Consider the following 21,716-nt stretch of genomic DNA (forward strand, 5'->3'; position numbering starts at 1 on the left):
TCACCGTTGACCCAGCATCCAGTACTTCTGGGCAAATCATTTAATTTTCTCGTACCTAAAATATAAAGGGGACCGTATGTAAAAGTAACTGGTAATCAGTAAGGCGCTCCAATAACTTCGGGCTGTATTCGAACTATAAATATATATATATATATATAGGCGCTATGCGACAGGCATACCTCCGGCCTCTAGATGGGGGCCGTCCTGAAACAAAGAGAATGACCGTCTTGCCTGCTTTCGATTTGACGCTGCTCTATGGTCCCGTTGAACCAACTATGTACTTGTCACCCTGCCGGGAAATAGGTTGTTAGTTCACGGAAGGAAGAGTATTGAAAAAAATAGACACAGGAGCGGCGGAGTCAAACTGTAGTGGCAGAGAGTTTGTCAAGGACAGTTCAGGAGAACCCGGCTGCACGTTCTAGGGCTCTAATCGCGCAATTAATGAAACTTTTTCAGTTAGTTGCAGCGACTTCAGGAACTGGTGAGTTGCGTTTAAGACACCTTCACTCGTTTTTAGTATTTACCTGTATTTGTGTGGTTGCTCACAGTCTTGCGGCTTTGTTGCGCTGTACAGCTGGTGATGCGTTTACTGAATTCAAATGCTCTCATGTTATAAACCCCAGCGTGAATGGCTGAGCCGATCCTACCGAGATTCTAATCTGTGACCTCCATATTTGAATTTCACGAGGATTTGTTCACGACGTATTTATCCCATACCTTTGACTTTCAGATGAAAGACAATCCATTACGGAAAAAAGATCCACTCATTTGCCAGCACTCGTAAACACTGGAGAAAGATTATCCAAAAGTCTCTCTCTCTCTCTTTTTTACAGTTGTACATACTGTAGGAAGAAGAAACTAACATTGCGAGGAATGTCAAAATGTTTGGCTTGAAAAGAGGGAGTGTCCAGTCTAGACCTGATAGTTGTACTGTATTCTAATTGCGACCACTTTTTTATTTGACGGGTGGGTTACAGACTCCGACATACATTTTTACCGGAACTTTTTTACGAACACGTTCTCGAGGAGGCAGTCTTCGTTCAAAACGTTACGAGTGCAGTGGAGAGTTCTGATTCAGAAGGGCGGCAGTTAACAGTTTATCTGAGATGGTGGAAAAGTGGACACCCTGCTTGAGCAGGGAGTGAGTGATCAACTTTGTAGCCATTTAGCAATGTTCTCGCTGTACAAGTAGCAAAACGTACGGTGACGGAGAGAATCAGAAGGTAGAACTCTGGACTGTTATTTCATGTAATGAAAGTTTGCAACTCCTTATTGAAGCGCACTGAGAAGAATGCAATGTAATAGTAAAAAAGAAGAAACTCTCTTTTCTTAGTCCAACAGTTTGTCTATTTTTAAATGGATGCCGTCCTTTTCATGGTGAACATCTATCACCGGTATTGAATACTTCCGCCGTGGATTGTAATTGCATTTAGATGATGCTTTTCCACTCTGTGGAGGCTGCGAGTACATTTGCAGACTAGTGGCATGCTTCTCCATGGGAGAACTATTGATGATAAAGTATGTCTGTCATGTTTTGTGTATGGGCAGTTAGGGGCGTAGCTTGGTCAGTAAAACTGGGGGGGGAGGGGGGGTTGACAATCACGCTGGCATATTATGTTATAATAGGGCAAGCAGGGTGCATGTGAAGGGTAGGGCCCAGGGGGCAGTGGAGAGGAATTGGAATTCGGTCTGCTAGGAGTACTAAGGTACTAAGTGAGCGAAAATACAATATTTTGGAAAATAACCAACATTTTCTCTGACTTTCAGAAACAGAGAGGGAGAGAGTGTATGTGCGCTTTTGTCAGTGTGTATGAAACATTCCTGCTGAAATTTGACAGACAACACACCATAACCGACTGAAGGCACCTGTACCCAACTATTTATCAAAAAATACATTAGGGGGCAGCCCCCTCCACCCACCCGAAGCTACGCCTCTGTGGGTGGTGACCGAATTGGCAGCCTATGGAGCAGAGTGTGCTCCAATTCCGTTTTTGATGCAGTATCTTGGAGTGAATTAAAGTGAAAGGGAGTGCGAGATTGGGCGCCTATGCATTAGATGCTAGTTATAGATGGCTAGAAAAAGATTCAATGTTGTGTTCTCTGGGAAATGTTTTGGTGCTGTGAATCTTTGGCAGTCTTGTAGCGGCGGGGTTGCATGTGCGCAGGAGAACTGCAAGAAGACGAATTCGCTCATTCTGATAACTACAATGTTAGCTATGGTCTGTATAATACAGTTTAGGCCAAAAAGGAAACTGTCTATAGAAGAAGTATTCTACCTCTGGGAGGTGCAGTCTTCTATCAACCACAGTATATACTATACCTCTGCGGTCTCCACTCAAGAGTGGCGCAGACTTACCCATAGAACTGTTCATTGTATATCCACATCTAGTATATTCTTTGAGGAGTTCACCAGTAGCAATTGAGGAGCAACCATTATACAACCCCTGAGGTATACGACTGAGGAACTGACACAGGTGGGGCAGATATTAATCCGCTGGACAGGGCATTGTACAGCCAGATATATAGTATGCTCTTATGTGCCCACCAGGAACAGCAGAAGGGCAGCAATCGAATGTTTGCGCATTTATCACAATGCATGTTGCAACATACTGACAGCTTTACAGTTTTAACACAGCCACCAGTCTTTTCGGAATACTTAAGATTTTTTTTTTTTTTAAGTGTTCATGAACGCCATTGCAAACAGGCACTGGTAAAGTCAATGAGAAAAACTCACCTTTTAAAGGTGAAACGTTTTGCCTTTGCCAACGCTTGTTACTGTCATTCACAAGGCCACTCTAGCAAGTGACGGATTCTGCTGTTATTTAACAAGTTTACAGAAAACAATAAGACCCAGTTCCATTTGTATTCTATCAATTACAGACTAAGCTAGCAATCACCTATATTTTTTACACCTTCCTTCGAACCCTTCATTTGTTTGGCAGTCTAGGATTAATGAAGACATACCCTACATACAAAGTGACAGGAGTACTTTCTACTTGTATTCTTTAAAATGTGACCTTATTGAATAATCTCCATACACACAGTTACACCTCAGACTCAGATTCACTTAGTGCAGTCCTCGTCACCTTGTTCCAGTGCCTTTTCCATATTAAATTACTTTTGACTAGAACACCAACATATTTATTCTGGGGCACAATGTCTAGATTTACCCCAGTCAAGGTAAAGGAACATTTTATCCTGCCAAGCCCCATCTCTCGGGATTTAATAGCATATATTGTTGGACAGTGTTCTTTATAATATTAAACATGCTCATAAAGTTGCCTCTAATGGCTTTCTACAGTAAGGACTTCTGGAACAATGTCATATGTATAAAGGAGTACATTGAAGAGGTTACCTAATCTATATGGTGAAGAAAGCATTGACCCGCAATAAAACATCAGGCAATTCGGTGAGAAACATGTAATGTAAAAGTGACAACAAAAAGTATACTTGCCTAGGGCTGGTAAAAAAGTTCTACTTTAGCAGTAACTACAACCGTGCCAAATAACACTCTCACCTATGTAGAGCTACACACTTAATAGAGCACATTGAACAAAGGCTGCCTTACAAGCACCTCTAGCACTCTTTTCAATGCCACTTATAAGTCGACAAATGCCATTTAAATTACCAACCAGTGTCTACGTCCAACATGCAACAGGGCAACACTTGATGAGTAGTACCAAGCTGCGGACACAAACAGCCCATTCTTTTGAAATTAAAGGTAATTGTTCGACTGAGTCCTTTTAGCACAGAAATATACAATTAGAAATATTTTAGAAGCTCTGTCCAGCGGTGAAATTAATAAAAATCCCGGCCTTTCTGAAAATAGGACTAATTAGTGAATATAGCCAGTAGATTGGGATCTCGCTCATAGTCGCTACATGTTGACTCAAAAGGAGATAAACTGAGGCCCAGCAATGAGGTGCTTTCCTTATTACAGCATTCGGAATACAACCCAACAACAGGAGCTCTCCGAAGGTCTTTCACAAGAACGGAGATAGGGAGTAGAGAGTAAAGTTTTCAGCCATTCTTCTTCTTATTATTTTTTTAGACACCACTTTGGATTCTGCTACCTTTAGTTGTATCAATTCCACTGTCTACAGAGCACTACAAACTCCGAAATGCCTGATGATAGCTAAAATTCTATAACTTGCTAAACATTTCCCCCCTCCACGTGTCCCTTTAGGACACCAGGGGGCTTTTATGTACGGTTGTGGAGAAGGTTCGGGGTCTTTTTTCAGTGACACAGGCACATCTGAAGATGGGTGGGCTCCCTAAATTGTTATAAGTGAAATAGCTCAGGTAGTTAAAGTGCCTTTGGGGAGATGTATGTAAACTTCGACTTTCACATTTTAAATGTGGGAGGTATTACTATCTTTCTAATTTGGGATTGATATCTATAGCATTTAGTTGGTCGAGTATGTCTACAATTAAAGCACTTATTTAAGCATTTATATAGCATAATTCTATTTCCCAAAGGGAGCTGAGCCCTGCACTAAATTATATCATTTAGAATAAAACAACCTCAAAACATTACAAAACAATCCCACCGATAAAAATAATATTTATAATAAAAAATAACTCAAAAGAAAACTCAGATTAGACAGACTACCTAAACAACCCAAGTATTGTGTTCCACGAACTCAGTAAAAGCCAGTTAGAGGAAGCAAATTTGTAACCTTTCTCTCTTAAGTCAAAAGGTTGGATTAGTTTCGGAGATGCAGAACAAAAAGACCCATTGAAATACATTGCTCTATTCCACTTGACTCTCCGAAGATGAGACATAGTACGCCTTAACCGCTATGCAGTCTGCAAATTTTAAGCAAGTTACACAGGTTTTTCCAGGACAAGTGCATTGGAAAGAAATGCATGCCAACTTAAAGCGACTATAAACGTTGAGTGAAAACCATTTCAAAGAAAACAAACTTGGCGTAATTGTTCATTTTTTTAGTGCAAGCATGTGCCTCAAAAAGAAAAAAGAAAATATGTGATTTTCTAGGTGTGGCTGCCATATGCCTGCAGTAAAACTTTTTCTCACCCATCACTAATCAAGCTACTGAATGTAAATCCCAGAGTTGATATAGGAAGAACCCTAAGAAGGACTACCAAATCCTGGGCCACAAAGGGAATAAATAAAGGTAAAAATAACAAGTTTTATTTGGCATAACAAATAAAGTTAATGTTATTATTATTCTATTAGTTTGACGGGATGCAATTTATGATTCAACTCTGAGTTCAGAGTAAAAAATCAGACACTGGGTATCATTAAACATCACCTTTTGATAAGCATCATTGCTGGTTGTATGCTGGTTGTACTTGCAATCACATTTTTTAATCAAAAATATCTCAGTGATACAGCTGTATTTCTATACAGCTGTATTTCTAGTGGTGTTTTTTCTTAACTAACATGTTTTTTTCAGTTGTGCCGTGCATGTTGTTTTTATTATTTGTGAACCACGTGCATAGGCTTTGTGCAGACAATCAAAGTGAAGGAAGCCAGTGGAAAAAGGGTGCAGATTCATTACTCCATCCTCTGTGCTGTGGTGGGTGGAAGCAAAACGTGAATGGCAATTTAGCAGACCAGTGGGTGAAGACCATTGAACAAAAGCCCCTATATATCTTTATTATGTAAGATTGTTCTGAAAAACAACAGTATGGCGAAACAGTGAATGCTGTCTGAAAGCACAGACCTAATGCGCGATACAACCATATATGTGACATGGAAGCCAAGCAATTGTAAGCAATGGGTTGAGGCAAAAAGCATTGGTATTGCCCACGGTGTCTTCGACAACACAAATTTGAAAGACATAAAAACCTCTGACTTAAAATATTAAAATGCGGTGCCAAAAGGGCTTGAGGTTAATGCAGACATCAATTCAGTTTTACGAACTTTTTTGTTGCCACAATTTGCATTTAAAATGCCTATTAACGTTTGTGTCAGTTGACTTCTCAAAACGCCTCTTTAAATTTCAGGCATTTTTTATTAGAGCCGTTTTTGGAAATGCTCTTTTACTACTTGGAGAAAACTGGGGATAGAGAGCTGGTTTGAATAAAGTTGTAAACAAGGCGCTTTGCAGGAGGCATTCCATCATACATATTGGTAGCAGAAATTGCTCCTATTAACAACATCCTAGGGATGAAATCTGAACGCGTCCCACTGTTGTTCAACATTTTAACTCTGATATCACAAGTACATATGAGCACAAGAAGCCCGCTGCCCCCACTCAACTCAATGGCTGGGAGCCAACAGCAGCTCAGACAGTGGGGTAGGTTAAGGCATCTTTACTTATAGTGCAGTGTCCTTCCTATCTTTAGCTTTTAATATAGTTGTCAAAAAGGCCCTTTGACACGAAAATTGCTGGTCCGGACATTTTCACTAACTTATACCTGAAAATTGATTTGTTAGCTGAAGAAGTAGGGGACAAAGTAACTTTTGTTTCTTGAAAACATAGCATTGAATGAGGGATGATCCCTACAAATGTGGGTTAATGCGTATCTTCTGGTCAGTCGTACTCCAAGCAAGATGATGCTGCCGCTGACGTTTACATAAGAAGGCACAATTTTTATTGTTTGTTAGTTAATGTTTATGAAATTGTAGGTTTATAATTCCAAGCTAACACAGAGGAGAATACATCATGCAAATGACCCTCTAGGATAATATTGCACTAATAAATAAAGCAGAGTGATAAGACAAACTTTATTAAGAATCTGAAATCCATTAAAGTTTATTAGAATAACGAAGCCAAGTCTTGCTGGATGATGCACAAAAGAAACATGTTTAAAGCTATAGGCAGGTACTGACAAAAATGTTGAAAGTTGATCCAGGAGTCATGAGTTATTATTCTGGTTCTAATTATAGGTTACTTTGTAAGCATATTATTTGCTCCTGGACACATTACTATATCCTCCTGTGCTACATTTTACCTTAGCCGTAGTTTTTTAGCCATGAAATGACAGTGTTCTGAAAAGGATGGGTTTAGCCCTTCTTTTCCAGTTCCCAGTCTGTGTCCAGCCCTTATATAGCAGATGAGGCCATAAGCAACGTGTCAGGATAAATCTGTAGAAGTGGTTTGTTGCGTCAGGGTGCATTGTTAATGGCGTTCCTTCAAAGTAAATCCTGAAAGGGATTCTGTGGCATACATTCAGATTTTTATGCGCGATTTGACAACTACCCTGGGTAGTATGTTTGCTTGGTTAGTAAAAAAAAGCCCATTGAAGACTTTACATTTTTTTTATTTGGCATAGTTCTGGCCTAGCTCCAGGGAACAGCAGCATGCTTTAATAAAACATATATATATATATATATATATATATATATATATATATATATATATATATATATATGTATGTATGTATATATATATATATAAACAAAGTTGTTCTCAGACGAAAGCGCACTCCCAACAGGTTATTATTTATTGTGGAATGCAGCAAAGCCAGTAACATACAGAGAATTCTTTAGCATTTTCCCTTTTCAGGCCTAGCGCGTTTCAGACATCTCAGTCCTTGTTCGCAGACCAAATACATGGGCGGGGGGTGTACCTGGGGTGTGGGGGGCCCATCCCCCATATATAAAAATTGATGCCCTTGGGAGGTGGTGGTCCCCAGGGCAGCGGAGGCACATCCCCCCCCACCCTGCATATAAAAAAATGAAACCCTGGGGGGGGGAGTCTCTGGAGCTGTGGGGGGGGGGGCAGGGAGGCCCCCCACAGAAAGTTTTTAAAGCCTCCTGGAAGTGACCTACCCGGGGGCCTATAAAAAACAAGCGTGAAAGCCTGCGCTTGGCTTTTTAAAAGTTTTTTGCCATGAATCTCGCAAACTCCAGCAAAAAAAATATTAAAAATTTTTTTCCTGCTCCGGATCTGTATCTCTACCCTCGCCCCTTTTATTTTAATTTTTACTTTTTTTCTGGGACTCGGTTCAAGCTGAGTCCCAAGATGGCTGGCAACACTTCCTGGTTTGAAGTGATGACAGACAATCAGAGCTGTGCATTTCCCTGCATGAGCCCGTCTTTGTTCGTGAATACTTTGCGGCCAGAGATATACAAATTTGAATTTCCCTACATTTTTCAAAAATTACTGAACGGATGTACACCAATTAACAAAAAGCCCAATCTGCGTATCGACAGCTAGCTTTATGCTAAAGTTGGTGTAATTCCATCCAGTGGTTCGGGTTGTAGACGTGTTGACAGATCGTATGGGAATTAACATGGGAAACTCAATGTTTTTTAAGCCCCCTGTTTCTCTGCCCCCGCTTGATGGTCAAAGATATAGGCAAACACTTTTTCTATGGAAACATGGTCCTAACTATAACTACCTAGTGGCAACTGCAACTGCCACTAGGGTATATATATATATATAAAACATATATAACATTTTCATGCGTCAGATGTGCCTAAAACAAATTTGTTGTTTCAGATGGAACAGTGTGGTCTAGGAGAACTCAGAAATATGATACTTTGAGAACACAGGACAAAATGGAGATCAGAGAGAATGTGAATTTTCAGCTTACAGATGTGAGCTCAGATCCTAGTTCTTCAGCTGATGAAGCACCACTTAACAAGTTGGATTTTCAAGGGAAGATGCGATTGATGCAATTGGCCACGACACATCCAAGTAAAAACAGGGAGAGGGCAAGGAGGCACAAGACAAGGCAGAGCGAGAGGAAAAAACAACTAACATCTAAAACAAACTAGTCTAGCTCAGCTAATCATGGTCTGGAAAAATCTAACATCATTGTGAATATCTCAAAAACTATTCTTACATCCAACCAGCAACGGATATTAAATTTAGGGTTGAGCTTCTGTCCCGCCATAGAGTGGGATTATGTTAAAACACGGATTGAACTATATAAATTTGTCCGTAAATTACGCCTTATGAAACATTTTTCTAGCAAACCTCATGTCTCTAGGTTCAGTATGCAATCTGTCAACTCTGCATCTTCAGGTTTCACCATTGAAGATACTTCAGCATTAATCTCTATTAATGATTTAGCAGAGGAAACCATAGACAAGAGTACCACTCATAACATTGAGCATGAGGATGGAGAAATTTTACAAACTATGGGTTTCATGACCAATTGTACTGAGAACAGTATGATGAGACCTTCCAGTAGATTTAACCCCTAGTTACCTAGTGGCAATTTAATTGATCTATTTCACGAACTTACAGTGGGTGATATAGACAAATTCTGCATGAGTTGTAAAATCAATAACATCAAATCAAAAAGAACGTTTTCAAGTAACTTCACTGTAAGTGTTTGGAAAGATTTGAATTCCTTCAAAGCTAACAACTCTATAATCATCAAACCCTCTGTCGAAGGTGGCAATATTGTCATTATGGAAATGGATGATTATATACAGGAAGCTCAACGACAATTAAATAACGAATGTCACTATGAAAAGCTGGGCATGAACTCTACTGGACAATATCAGAAGATATATCATGATTTACTGGAACAATGGCGTGGTGAAAGTTTGATCGTTCAAAATGAATATTTGTATCTAAAAACTGACTTTCCAAACCCCCCCTGGATTTACTTCCTGCCCAAAGTTCACAAAAATGTACACCATCCCCCAAAGCGACCTATTGTTAGCATGACTTCGTCTCTAATTGAAAATACTTTGAGGATCTATTTTTATGTCCATATGTCACCAAACTACCATCATATTTATGTGACTCTAATGATTTTTTAACTAAAATTCACAATATTCCGTGGCAGAAGAGCTATTTAATGGTCACGATGGATGTTGCCTCGCTTTATACATCGATAAAGCATGAGTTTGGTATTGAGGCATGCAGATATTTTCTTAAAACACGTCCCCTAGAATTTTTACAGCACAGTGAGATGTTGATATCCATGTTATCGTTTTGCCTGACACACAATGTTTTCATATTTAACAACAAATTCTATCTCCAAAAACAGGGCACAGCTATGGGTGCTTCCTTTGCTCCCACATATGCTTATCTCTAAATGGGATGGTGGGAGAAGGAGATAGCATGGTCAGAGGCATACAATAGATTCATAGACAAGGTAGTACTATGGGTACGGTATATTGAAGACCAGTTGCAGAAGAAGAATTGCTATTGCAGTATATTGATCTACTTAATAACAATCAGCTTAACATCAATCTTGAAACAGTCTGGAGTATAGAGTCTATTGAGTTTCTGGATGTCCAACTATTTATTGAAAATGATACATTGATGACTAAGGTCTATCATAAACCGACAGCCTGCTATTCTATACTGCATGGTAATAGTGGCCATCCAAGAGCTCTTACGTGGAGCATACCCTACAGCTCGCAGGATATGTTCTGATGATGAGGGTTTTGAAACAGTCATGGGGGATATGCTCCAGAGATTTCTAAGGAGCGGTTATCCCTATAAAATCCTCACTGATGCCTGCAACAGAGTTAGAAGTAAAAGTAGAGCTGGGTTACTTTTCAAGAATAATGCTCAGTTTGGCTGCTCCGATAATGATCAGATATCGCCCCCTAGACTGTTTCTAGAATTTAATCGACAACATAACATTTTAAGAGGTATTTTACAATGCAATTGGCATATTTTACAACAAGACCCGGAGATAAAGAACAAGATTGGTCAGCACCCCCAAATTACTTTTTGTAAAACTAATTCTTTGAGAGATCATCTAACGGGGAGTTTTTTTATCCCAAAGGATAATAGGTCATGGTTGTCTAAGAAAAGTCTTGGCTTTGTCAAATGTGGCCTATGCATGGCCTGTAACTATGCACAAAATACTCAAAACTATTTAACATTTGATGGCTGACAATGTGATATTAAGGAAAGAATCACATGTGATACCCAATATGTTATATATGTCATTGAATGTGGTTGCAATAAGAAGTATGTTGGTAGTACCATCCACAAACTCAAAACAAGATTTTTTCAACATTTGAGAGCCATCAAGAATCAAGATAGAACATATCCGTTGGCTAAACATTTTTAGGAGGTACATGGAGGTGATTGCAGTACATTAAGGCCCTCATTCTGACCTTGGCGGGCGGCGGAGGCCGCCCGCCAAAGTCCCGCCGTCAGGTTACCGTTCCGCGGTCGAAAGACCGCGGCGGTAATTCTGACATTCCCGCTGGGCTGGCGGGCGGCCGCCTTCAGGCCGCCCGCCAGCCCAGCGGGAAAGAGGCTTCCACGATGAAGCCGGCTCGGAATCGAGCCGGCGGAGTGAAAGCTGTGCGACGGGTGCAGTTGCACCCGTCGCGTATTTCACTGTCTGCACAGCAGACAGTGAAATACTTGTAGGGGCCCTCTTACGGGGGCCCCTGCAGTGCCCATGCCAGTGGCATGGGCACTGCAGGGGCCCCCAGGGGCCCCGCGACCCCCCCTACCGCCATCCGGTTCCCGGCGGTCGGACCGCCGGGATCTGGATGGCGGTAGGGGGGATCGGAATCCCCTCGGCGGCGCAGCAAACTGCGCCGCCTTGGAGGATTCAATGGGGCGGCGGGACACTGGCGGGAGACCGCCAGTGTTGCCGGTCCGACCGCGGCTTTACCGCCGCGGTCGGAATCCCCATTGGAGCACCGCCGGCCTGTCGGCGGTGCTCCCGCGGTCCTCCGCCCTGGCGGTCTTTGACCGCCAGGGTCAGAATGACCGCCTAAGTGTTTTTGGCATCAAATCTATCAAATTGGCCCCAAGAGCAGGTAATAGACTACCGAATTAAGACAAACAGAATCAAGGATGACCCTTTTACTAGGCTCGGAGAATCTATGGGGCCATAACCTTGATGCTGAACTCCATGTACATTTATGATTGCCCATATCTAACCATTCTACTTTTGATTTTAGATTTTTTGATTTTTGGCGTTTTTCATTTTAGGACTATTATTATGTCCATACAAGTTTTAAAATCTATATATGAACGGCAAAGGCCATCAGTCTAGTCCTTAACTATAAAGTTATATGGATTTAATATGTATAGAATATTTGTCTCTGGGAATGTAATGTTTTGCACTAGTGTCTTTATTCATTACACATTAGCACTTTAATTGCACTTTGCACCTAGGATATAGGCCCGTGTGTCCATTCGGAATTTTAGAGCGACGCTCACCATAAAGTAGAGCTATAGGAAACATCATGGGGTGATTCGATTCATGAGAATTAGATAATTTGGATGTAAAATTAAGCTGTGATGAATAGTTGAGACACTCTTTTCTTAGTGATGAATTAACTCGTCTTTGTTACTGCAGTTTTTAATGTGACAGTTTATGGAAGAATATTATATCAATATTTATATTGACATTTCTCGTAGTCGTATTATAATTTTTTATATAGAACTTTTTACATAATTTTTTTTAGATAAAATATTATGTCTTTATATGTCAAATGTCTATAAAACTATGTTTAGAGAAGATGACTATTCAAAATAATCATATTGCATATGAAAATATGTCGCAATATGACTGTGAAATAATCTTATTATAGAATTATCTTTTTTTACAGCATTAAACTGCATGTGAACGTGTTGTATCCTTCAGGGGTATTTAACTGTTGGGGTCAATTACATAGCTTAGATTGAATGATGTTTCCTTCGAAAGATGGTGGCCGCTTTTGAAATTCGATGTTACAATGGAAATAGATGATGGTGCACGGGCGGCACCTTTAAAATGGTGATATGTGTGGGGAAAACATGTCCGGTTGAAGGCGTTTGCCGAAACGCATTGACACGTTTCTTATGGGAGATAGCGTTTTCACTTTTTATACACATAAAATAAAGCAGCGGATTCTATAAGAAAGATTTTGTTTCTTCATTTGCAGACATGGATTGATCCTATATTACATTATGGTGCAGCTGGTTCGATGAGATGTTCTCACCATTTCTGGAATATATGTATATATATATATATATATACATATATATATATATATATACATAACATTTTCATGTGTCAGAAGTGCCTCAAAATAATTAGTTGTTTCAGATGGAACAGAGTGGTCTAGGAGAATAAGGGTTTCTGGGACTAGGATGTGTTTAATATGGCAACGTCCAATAAACAGCACGTCAAACTGTTGTCTTTTATGTTTTATCCTTACTCATATTTATGATTCTAGGCATAAGAGTTTGAAATGATTTTCCTTCAATCACAATACTTCTGGTGAAGTGCCCACAGCTGGGATTAGAACCCTGGCCCGAAGGGTCCAAGAGTGGGAATGGAGCCTGTGGACCTAAACTTTTATTTTTTACCTCAAACAGTATTATATGGGAATTAGGACTGATTTAAAAAGCCCTGGCTTCAGCAGAGAAATTATTGTGTTGTTGAGTTTCAAGGGCTGCAGTGATGACATTTAACTTGGTACCATATACTAGGGATTCTAGGTAATTTACATATGGCAATCAGGTCTATACCAATTTTACCAAGTTGAAAGGAGGAGCACAAGCACTTTACCGTTGGTTACAAGGGGTAAAGTTTTACATGATATTTCAGAATTACCAACTAGGTCTGCTCATGCCTCTAGATAGCTTTCTACTGCTCTTAGTTTAAAAAAAATTAACTTTCTACGATTTTGGTGGTCCAATGTTATTCCGACTTTTGATGTTTGGCTTGAATATATGTTTGATGTTGATAATTTTGAAAAAATTAAGTGAGTGATAATTTAGCTAATTTCAACCAGATATGGGGTCCTTTTATAAATATACGCTAATTTTTATTTAGTTTTATGTATTTGATATGTGTTTACACTAGGACTTTCAGTCTTGAATGTATAGATTCCTTTATTTGTAATTTTCTTGGTTGTGAATATGCATTGTTTTATCTTTTATTGTATTCGTTTTTGTTTGCCATTGTTTGAAATAGTGACTATGGTGTATCTTTTTTCTTTCTCTTGCTTCTTCTTTTTTTTTTCTCTCCATCTTCTACTTTATTCTCTTATATTTTTCTAATACATATTGCATATTTTACTCACGACATGCCTTTCTGTTTCTGTTAAATTGACATCTAATAATTATTCAATGCTCATGTACTTTTAGAAAAAAACTATTAATAAAGAATTGCAAAACAAAAAAGAAGAGCTAAGGTGGACATAGTTCTATAGCCAGCAAAAATAGGATTCAGAAAAAAGGCTAACAAAAAATCCAGGTGACCCTGCAGAAAGGACACATTTCCAACACCAGCCCTACTTTTTAAGCAGAGAGGGATAAGACCGCTGCAATGAGATTGTTCAGCTGCCATAGTGCTATGGGCCTCTAGGTATGCCATGTAGGGTTGCCGTATTGATGGGACTGGCAATAGGGCTTTGGAAGTAGTGAGTCCAACCAAGTGCCAGTCAAGCCTCAAACAGAAATGCATGGGTTGTTGCCCTTAGCTGTTTGTCGTATTTCTTGAATGCCCTATAAAAGGCCTTTACTTGACACACCCTGCTAGCCATCGGCCTATAAGCTGAAGGGTCAGGTCTTGTGGGCTCCGCCATCTTGTCTTGATGAGAAGGGCCAAAGGATGCTCTAGCAGTACAGAAAGATCTCATTATTGTTCCATTTGTCTGTTGCTGTAGAGGGAACACATGATCAAAGTCTACTGAGAGATGAGAAGACATTATCTTCTTCTTTGTAAGAGCTGCGTGGGGGGCTTGAAAGACCCTATCAGACATTCCACGTAAAAGCTCCTGCAGCTAAATCAACTATTTGAGAGAAGCTACTGTGTGCATATTAATCTGAATGATTTCACAACTGTTTACTAGGCCACCTGCCATCCTTGGTTGATGCATTTGTGCAGCTCTGAGCCCTTACTGTCCAAACTTTTAAATCATTTTATTGTCATTATGTTATAGCAGTGGTCTGAGAATACACAAAGGATGACAATCACATGCTGCAAAGTTCACACAAATTTATTGTAGCTACTCATTAGGTGAAAGGTAAAAAAACAATGTTAGCGTTCTCTCCACCTCTCTCACCTAGATATGATGCTCCCAGTAGCTCATTCAATGAATAGCTCACTATAACAAATGGAAGCTGTCAATCCATGTATAAAAACCTATTTCTTATTTTCATATTACAGTCTAGTTGTGACATCGCTGGCTACCTGTAATAAGAAAATGATATAGCTCATCAGTGATAATAGTGTATTAAAGTATTTGCGTGTGCAAGGAAAGTAGTGTGAAATACAATTTTACAAGAGCTTTTTAGCTCTTCTGAATTGTTTCCCTGCATTGAACAGTCACAGTTAGAAAGGAGACAGTTATGGGATCATGTTTATATTTTTGCAGGGCTCATGTTTCTAAGAAAGCAGGGCTCACTCTGCATGTTAACATGTATTCTCAACTGCAACCATTGTAGAAAGTGAGTCAGAATAAACCTAATTCAGTATTTTCTCCAATAAACTAGTAGCTGCTTATTGGTGCGTTTACAATTTCATGTCATATTTTGTATTGATTCTTTATATCTGCAACTGCACTCTTTCATGCAAAACAGTAACAGTACCAAGGATTTTTGAAAGAAGGGTAATGGTGTAACCATGTAATATAGTAAATTAATCTCTGCCCTTGTTGAAAAGAAATGGCAAGTCACCTGAGAGTTCCATTATCATATAAATGAATCCCTCACTGGCTTAGTGTGTAATAATACATAGAAGCTGCATTTCCAGTATAAAAAGAGGTCTCTTATTTCCTTATTACTGTTGAGCTGTGACTTACGTCCGTAGACACCTGTGATTAGAAAAGTATGTAGCTGCTCAACTGTATTAATGTATTATAGGTGCGCTGTGCCGTCATAAGGCCTGCTGCTAGAAACCAGCAGCTAAGGTGAATGGCAGGTCCCAGGGACCATTACAGCATCAGTTTAAATGCGTCGTTTTTATAGTCTGTTTGCCTAAAATAAACAGTGATCCGCACAAAAGAGAGATTTATAGCACCACGTTTAATTTTAGCAGGCTGTCGTTCATTACAGGTAGAAAGAATCTCTTTGCACATTAGAACTCATTCTAAGATATAACTTTTTATATGAATTTAAATTGAACCGATTTTAATATGTTTTTGCAACAAATAATTAATTTATTTTTGGTGTGTTAATTTCACACTCAGATTTTCAACTTTTATTTACACGTCTGCACCATACCATCTCTTTCATATAAAGGAGCAAGACACCAAGTATTTAAGTGGTTTGTGGAATAGGTGTTAATATGACCATGTAATAAAAATCCTTAGACCTACATTAGAAAGATATTGCAAGTCATCTCAGAGATCTATGACCTTATATAGAAACGCTGCATTCGGCTTCATTTCTCTGTATGGTTAGGGAACTTCTTAGTGACTTGCACTGTTCTTATAATGAAAGGTAGGAGGTACATTACCCCATATACATAGTACACAGCAGAGGATAATTCATCACATATAGGAAAATACAATATACAGAACACATTATTACACCAGTAAAAGCCTTTCATCTAAGTGCATTCTATGGATGCCTTTTGAAGTGGAATTGCGACAGTCATCAATTGGTTGTTTTATGTTTGTTGGTGTTTATGAGAGGTTTAGTAGTGGGTTTATTAGACTAATAAACAAATACTTTTAAACTCTTGCTATGCACGTCCCGACATAATTCGAAGCTAAAATCACCAAAAGCTTTCTGCTGAAAATTCACCCTTTTGCCATGAGTGAAAAACATACCTGTAGACAGATAGGCAGAGCATCTGTCTGCCTCCTTTCACCTCTAAGCTCAAGAACATAATCTGCGGCGTACCCCAAGGATCATCCCTCAGCCCCACGCTGTTCAACACCTATATGACCCCTGACAGACAATGGCAGACCCACTGTCTCAATATCATATCTTACGCAGACAACACACAACTCTTCTTTTCACTCACCGTGGACCCCACCATCACCAGAATAAACGTCTGCGATGCCATGACCAATGGAGCCAACTGGGACAGTCAACTGCCTGAAACTCAACTCCGACAAGACAGAAGTACTGATCTTCTGGAAAAACACATCCATATGGGACCACAGCTGGTGACCAGCCGAACTCAGGCCCACACCCACACTGACAGACCATGTACGCAACCTGGGCATCATCCTCAAAAGCGAACGGACCATTAAGTGACGGATCAACACAGCTGCCTTCTCCTACTTCCACACCCTTCACATGCCCCGCAGAATCTTCAGATGGATGTCAGTTAACACAGGAAGACCGTCACCCAGGCCCTAGTCACCAGCAGCTTCGACTACAGCAACTCACTTTTCTCCGCCATCTCCACCAAACTCCTCAAAAGACTCCAGACCATACGTAAAGCTGCAGCCCAATTCATCCTGGATCTCCCATATGGACCCACATCACCCCCGTACCTGAGAAACCTCCACTAGCTCCCCATCAAGAAGAGATGCCAGTTCAAGATCCTCACACACGCCTACAATGCCTTACACGACCAAGGACTAGCTTACATGAACCACCGACTAAACTTCCATCAACCCACAAGACACCTGTGCTTCTCCTCACTGTCGTTTGTGCGCCACCCCCGCATCTATCAGCTGCAGCGGTGGCCAATCCTTCAACTACCTCGCCACTGAAACCTGAAACGACCTTACCGTCTACCTTCGAACAGCACCCTCCCTTATGGACTTCCAAAAGAAACTCATGACCTGGCTTTTCGACAGAGACATCGCAAACATCACAAAAGTTAAACTGACTGAAATTAAACAATTAGTACCTGAATCCCAGCTGTGCCTAAAAAGAAATGCACAAAACTAGAAAAATTGCCCAAGTTTCCACCATTTATTTAAGCGGGATTAGTCTGAGAAGAACACCAGTACTTGTCCCCTATAAATGGGTTGGAGTTTCAATTAAGGTTTACTCAAGGGAAGCTACCTAAATCAAAATCCCTCTGTTGAACGCATATTAATTGATTTCTTAACTATGTGCAAGCTTTTGTGATTGGCTAATCAATTTGTCAAACAGTTATAGCATGGGAGTCTTTGTCTTCCAACGTGGATTTCATTTTGTGGATCTCAATGAAGAAATCATTGATGGTGCTTACTGACTGAAGGAGCAAGTGCAGGGTCTAGGATTGAAGCACTGTGTGACTGCTTTGAAGACTGCTTTGCTTCTCTTATTGTGTCATTCATGGTGGTCTTGTAGAAGCCTAAAAGAAGCTATAGTTGTGTTGATGAGGAGCCTGTGTGCAGAGCAGAGTGCTTTGATTTGGGTGAGGTCATGTGGGAGGATGGTAGGTTCCTGTATCTTTTCTTGTATGCAAATGCTGCACTTGATTCCTGTGAATTCTTGAGTTTATCACAGTACTGAGTGCTTTGGCGTGGATGATTACATTACCCTCAGTTTTATCCTACACGCTGCAACACAGCTCAACAAGGGCCTGAAGAAATTTGACTTCTTCACCCCAGCAATAAAAAAAAGACATTTGCTCCTCTTATAGGCCAAAATCGCCAACAGGGCCATCGGAAACAATACCCTGAAATATGTAGACAAGAAACTAAAACCCTCAGGCAGGCAGTGTCATACCTGAAGCCTCGGCATAGCCAGGCTGGTGATGAAAATGTGCAAGAGAGGAAAAAAACAAAAAACCGTAAGCCAGGGTTTCTCTGTCAACTCTCCCAGTACATGGAGCAGCAGCCAAACTGACATCCAGATTTCTCCAAACATCTGGAAAATTAGAAAGATGTTGAAGACTCACCTTCTCATGGACCACTACCCCACTCATCACATTGTAGGATCTTGTTTTGTACTCTACAAATACCTAAGCATAGATACATACATAAATCACCCTCAAGACGAACACTTACATTCAGGTGATAAATATTTCATCTGTTTTTATTCGGTTCCTAAAGGAACTAAGACCAAGCTCCCCGGGAACCTTTGGATAGCCTAGTTTTTCAAGCCAACCTTGCAATGTACATAGTCTTCTGCATACACGCTTTTAAAGTGCTGACTGGTGACCATATACTGTCCCCAATGTTAGTTTTCTCTCAGAGCCACTTTTAAAGTGATCTTCAAATTCAGAGTCTCATGGGCTTTCCTTGGAAATTGCTTTGGCAGGTGTTTGTAAAAGAAGGCATGGAGCAGTGGCCAGCATACCATTAATGGTGTGCGGTTTACTGGATATCCTGGAGGAGTCAAAGCAGGAGATCTACTGAGAACACTGCTTCAAACATTATTGCAAAAGTAAATTCTTGTACATATCTATAAAATGTAGAATCCCACCTTACAGCTGAAATATAATGAATTTATTATCTCACCTTCTGTTCACTCCTCCTTCAATTGCTTTTTGGGCTTACTCAGCTGCTAGTTTCTCCCTGCTTTCATTAACATGGGGACTCATGTACAGTGTGGGGGAATCTGTACCTCAAACCTTTGGTTCACCTGCCTCATTCAGGGACAGGCAGACTGTAAGCCTTCTGTCTATAAAGCCCCAATTGGCTCTTTCAGATTGGAGCGCCCTCCGACAGCCCAACAGAGTAAGGGTCATTGGAGGAAGTGCCAACACTTCCTGCCGTAAATAAGGTGTATGGTGTAATGTGTTTTCTGGAGGGACACAAAAAAAGACAATAATGACCCCGCAGCACAGGAGAAAACTCCCAGCATGTGGGGTGTCAGTTTTTTGTTTTTCAGAAACAAACTCCCAGTTTGTGAGATTGGTTCTGGAGAATAAATAAAAAATTAAAGTTTGAAAAATAGCCATCATAACAGATGGTAACGGTCTACCAAACGTTTTGTACCTTGAATGGGATCACTGTGTTGGTGGTTTCTTTCAAAGTACAGAAATGTCACCGGGGCTGGCTGTCATCTCTACATGTGACAGACAAAGTACCATTAGGAAAGTGGATGTAATGTAGTCTGCTATCCTGAAGAACGCCGATCTGTCCGTCAAACTTAAAATCAGGCCCACTGCTCGTCCTGAGTCCTACTTGCACAAATCCCACGCAAAAGTAAAACCAGAGCCTGTGATCAAGCCTTCTCCTACATTGCTTCTAAAGCATGGAATGACTTCCCGCTACACATCAGAGCCTCATCCTCACTTCTTGAACTCTGCAAGAAGCCAAAGATTGGCATTTAGAGTAGTCTCACTAGGCCCTAGGTGTGGCTATACTCACAGCTGCTTAGCAGCAGGATACCCTTACGGGTGATAGTGCCCTCTACATATCTGCATAAAATAACATTAGACACACACATAAGCTTCTTAAGTCTGTAGGTTTGAAGTGCTGTCGTGTTAACGTGTTTCCTGGTTACATCACGCTTCAGAGGACACTGGGCCCACTGGGCTATATTTCATGCCTTTCCCTTAAGCCATCAGTCTGAGATCATTGCTGCAGGGTTGAAGGGCATTTCAGATACTTATGCACGCCTTAACTAAAATCATGACTTGAATTCCTTGTGAGGTAGGAATCTTCATTATCATGTAGGCTGCCTCATTTGTGATTTGGGCTCTAGAAATATTTTAGGTTATAATTCAAACTTCTCAACGTAGACACTCTGCCTACCCCCGGACAAATCACTTCATCTTTATGTGTCTCAGTTGCATTATCTGCCTGAATTGAGACCAAATACTGAGACTGCAAGACACTGTGGCAACACTATTATTCGGTTTTGGACGCTGACTTAATTGAGCCAGGAAGAATGTTATTGCTGCTGAGGTAGATGGAGATGACTCTGAGATTACAGCATCTCAAAGCAGGGTGTGGACAGGTGGCTGGTTTAGGTGAGAAGAAAGATTTCCTTGTGTGGCCACCTGCCACTGTTTGCCACAAATAGCTTTCTTTGAGCGGATTACTAACAGTGACAAACTCAATTCATTGAGGCCCATATTGATTTCTGTTCTAAATAAATCTTTGCACAAGTCAGGAAAAACGACTCTGCCTTTGGAGATTTTTATTCGAGCTACAGAAAGCTTTATATTAGGATTGTTTACGTCTTGACTGTGCAAATGACGGTAACTAGGTTAAGCCCCAATATGAGCGTTTATCTGCAAATGAATGGGGTGGGAGCTTGCCTTCTTTCTAACTTCAGTAGCAAACCTCGATTCCCCTTCTACTCATTACAAACGTTTATTTTTCTGAATTTAAATCCTTGCAAACGAACATAAATAGACTACTACCCTACATAAAAGTTGCTACTCTAGTGTTTTTGGTGCATATTAATGAGCCTCAGCATAGGTAGGATAGCCTGGAGTGTTTTTGGTTTGTAGTTTGGCTTCTACATTTTCAAGATGATTTGGTGCCGCCTTCGAAGCAGGCAACATTAAAAGTCACATTTTTCCTATAATAAGAAAGGTGTTGTCTTCCCATGGAGCATGCCGGGTAGCGGCTCCTGGCAGGCAGCTGAAGAACAGTGAAGGATATTTTCTTTGCCAGTCTGGAGAAACCATAGGACTTGCCAACAGCATCTGCCTGAATGGCTATGCGGTCTGTACAATTACCCTGATGCCCCTGCTCACCTCTGCCCCTAAATTAGAAGTGGCTGACCTTTATGGAGCAGGGATTGCTTGCTGGCATTCTACATGTGAGTAAGCAACCGTGCACAGAGTAGAATTCAAAACCTGTTCTGCTATTTACTCCACCTGGTTAAACGTGTTCATGAACCCTAAATATATCTGTAGTTAAAACTTGCATGTTGGGCGATGTGCCACGCTCTGGGCTCAGCAACTGGATCAAGTTGTAGGCTAGCAGTCCAGTTCTCCAGGGCCTGGGTGAATCACAGGCTGTTCGGTAATACTTTTGATAAGTATGACTGGTGTCCTTGTAAATACAGAAA

At 40.5% G+C, this 21,716-nt stretch overlaps 1 protein-coding gene across 1 annotated transcript in view; it reads left to right on the forward strand.

Moving 5' to 3' along the window:
• The first annotated feature begins 274 nt into the window (after positions 1–274).
• The window catches only part of BAK1 (BCL2 antagonist/killer 1), a 168,109-nt gene continuing 146,667 nt past the window's right edge, over positions 275–21,716 (forward strand). Inside the window, exon 1 of the mRNA XM_069238859.1 lies at positions 275–481. The gene's annotated coding sequence lies outside the window, so the exon portion shown is untranslated. The remainder of the gene's footprint in view (positions 482–21,716) is intronic.

Source organism: Pleurodeles waltl, chromosome 6 (assembly GCF_031143425.1).
Source record: "Pleurodeles waltl isolate 20211129_DDA chromosome 6, aPleWal1.hap1.20221129, whole genome shotgun sequence".
NCBI lineage: Eukaryota > Metazoa > Chordata > Amphibia > Caudata > Salamandridae > Pleurodeles > Pleurodeles waltl.